Genomic DNA, 3,358 nt, shown 5'->3' with positions numbered 1-3,358 from the left:
TTTTTATAAATTAAAAATATTAATGAGCATAATAAATTTTGAGAATCTATTAGTCAACGTAATGAATCCTTACAAAGCATCCAGTAATTGTTTGCTTTCTTACCTCACATACAATCTAAGCTTGAAATATATCCCCATTATAAAAAATCTAAGCTTGAAATATATCCCCATTATAAAAAATATTAATTAGCATAATAAATCTTGAGAAGATATTAATCAACGTAGTGAATCTTTACCAAGCATCTAGTGATGGTTTAACTTCTTACATCGCATACTAACTCCACATAATTCCTATTCCTTTGATATAAAATTAATTAATAAAATTCGCTATGGCATTCCCATTCCCTTCCTTCAATGACACTATTTATGAAAATAACGTTTAACGTATAAATCTTAACCAAAATTAGGGGTAGTGGTTTTAAATTAATGTTGTTCTGAATAACGCATATCTTGAAAGAAAAGAGCGCAGGTATCACTGGCCGCACCCACTTTAATGTGTAAAATTCATGTTCGGTGCAAAAATTCGTGTAGGATGGATGAATTTTAAAGGCAGAATGCACAAAAGCATGGAAGAGAAAAGAAAGAAATAAAATTATTTTAATTTTTACGAGGTGAAAGATAGTTTCTTGGATAGATTTTTTTTATTTTTTTATTTTTTTATTTTTTTTTATTTTTGTTTTTATCAAAGGTGTCTCTCTTGCTTAGGAAATCGAACTGTAGATTGAATAACTTCTTGACTATTACAACAATGGATGAATGCTCAAACTAAGACCATGGATATGGTCCGTTAGCCCCATGTACCACTAAAACAACAATTTATTTAATATAATACTCAATGTTATGGAAAATAATCGAATTATGGATGAAGGGAAGAAGATAGCGCCAAGAGAGTCGAAACCTATTCCTTTGTCAATCCATGGCGAAATCACGATAGTGGGGACTCGAACCCCTAACCTGTCGAATTTGAAAAAGAAGGGGTCGAGGCCGATAATGTCGTCGGGGCTAGGCACGTCCTTCACAGGTGTGGGAATGTGATCGAAGAATATGCCGTGCTCGTCATAAGTTATAAGGAACAACGTCTCATTCCACTGAGGGCTGGATCTGAGCATCTCGTACACCTCCTTCACGAATTTCTGGCCCTCGGCTACATCGTGCGAAGGATGGTCATCATTCGTAGGGAAGAGCTTGGAATGCATGTAGCGCTACTCCACAACCACATAATTGGGCAACTTCCCATTCCTGGCATGGGCCTTGAATTGAGCCGAGTAGGAGTGGAAATCGCCAATATACTTGAGTTTTCTGAGATTTTTGTAGAATAGAGTGGCCGGGATGTTCTGGTAATAAATCCCGAACGACAAACCCGACTCGACCATTGATTCAAAGATAGTTTTCTATGGGTATCCGTTGGCCAACAGCTTGGGGATATTGCTGGTGGCTCCATGGTAAGTCGCAGAATGAACGTAGAGTCTGTTGGGTTGAGTCAAGGCCGGTACCAAAGCAAAACAACGATCGAATACTATGAACTCACTTACAAGAGTGTTATATACGGGTACAACCACGAGTCTGAAGCCATTCATGACAGTCTGAGACATGTTGGAACCCCCCAAGGAAGTCGCCTGCTGGGCGAATCTGTTCATGGGTGCAGGATCCGCGGAGGTGTTCTCAGAGCCAAAAAAACTAGTCTCGTATGGCCTGAAACGAGTACCCGAGATCCGGATCCACATACTCTGCCTCGTCTTTGAAGAAAAGACTCGCGGAATTGGGATCAGTGGTGGATATGGGATTCGACTACTGGAAAATTTCAAAACTTGTTGGGAAAATTCAAATCTCAGTAGTGGTTTAAATTAATTCAATTCACATGTATCATGCGCATGGGGATGATGCATCTCGCATTGGCATAAGTCATGGATCAGTTCACATGTATCATGCACATGGGGATGATGCATCTCACATTGGCATAAGTCAAGGATGGATGATTTGCACATGGGGATGATGCATCTCACATTGGCATAAGTCATGGATGGATGATTTACAAAGACATCAACCCAATCCCCGGAAAGTATTTACCGGAGAAATTATGTCCATGAATTGACAGTCAAAACTGATGTCAGAGTCCTTCTCCAAAAGCGTCCTTAGAGGGTGTATTAATGGGGCTATAGAGGTGGAAATGGCCCTTGCCGTGATGAGAGAGCTTTGTCACGCCGTCAGACAGATGCGACGTGAGAGCTTTGTCAGTAAATATTTATTCTATTAAATCAGAGGTGGAAAGAGTGACGATACCCGAAGATTAATATCCAATAATAAAACCCTGCACAAGTGGGAGGTCAAATGTCTATCAGTGAACATCATATCCTCTCGAATGTTGAGAGGTCAAGGAACAAAGATTGTTGAAACATCTCTGAGCATCACAACCTCTCGAATGTTAGAGAGGTACAAGGAAGTAAGAGTAGTTTCAAAGAAGTAACTAAAAATTAATATATGCATGCGCAAATGGTGCACGTCGCCCCGTCCAGATGTAAAATTATTCTTAAATGCGATGGTTTTGATAATTTATTTATCTATTAAGGTTAACGATAGATAAAACAATGTATACTCACAGCACAGCGGTTGTTATTCAGCCCTTAGTTATTGACAGTAAACGAAGTTCAATACGTATACGTTTCTCGTAAGACGATAGTATACGTAACGCTATCGTGGGTCATTAGAACGTTTCGCCGAGTTACATAGTGGTGCATGCGTGGGGTTGTGAAAGGGCAATAACCATACTTGCTGCATAAGTTACAAGGACATTAAAGAGTCTCTTTTTCGTTTGGTGGAGTTGTCAAAGTGTAATAACCATACTTTACCTACCGTATAAGTTACAGGGACATTAAGATTCTCCTTTTCACTTAGCGACAACCCATTTTTTTTCGAAGGTTTATGGTGTGCTTTTTGTATAGTATATGATGCGTATTTTCGTTTTCTTTTTATGTCTGTTATTGGTGCCAGTCTGTTATAGATTGCGTCGGGCTTTTTGGTTAATTAAATTAAGTCATTTTCTTGTTATAGATTGCGTCAGGCGTTATGGAATTAAAGTTGGGATCTTAGTATTTACATAATATGGCAATCCATAATTGAGCTAATATTCTCCATAGACTAAAATGGTTTTAATTAAATAAGTGTGATATATTGTAATGATGAATAATGAAGAAAATTTAATATATATATATATATATATATAAACAACACAATATAATTATAATTAATAAACTAATATTTACTAAAACTTTAAAAGATATTATATAAAGAGATTATGTTATTTTAAAAACTTAAATTAAGAAATAATTATAAAATTAAATATTAGTTTAATATATTATAA

At 36.9% G+C, this 3,358-nt stretch overlaps 1 pseudogene; it reads right to left on the bottom strand.

Annotated features, from left to right (window-relative positions):
• Positions 1-657: 657 nt before the first annotated feature.
• Positions 658-1,782, bottom strand: LOC149202928 (non-specific phospholipase C2 pseudogene; annotated as a pseudogene).
• Between the last annotated feature and the right edge of the window lie 1,576 nt (positions 1,783-3,358).

This window comes from Pinus tabuliformis, chromosome 2_1 (genome assembly GCF_031772625.1).
Source record: "Pinus tabuliformis cultivar Carrire ecotype Pingquan chromosome 2_1, CPIR1, whole genome shotgun sequence".
Lineage (NCBI taxonomy): Eukaryota > Viridiplantae > Streptophyta > Pinopsida > Pinales > Pinaceae > Pinus > Pinus tabuliformis.
The sequence above is the reverse complement of the archived record's forward strand: the minus strand, read 5'-3'. Positions and strand labels throughout refer to the sequence as shown.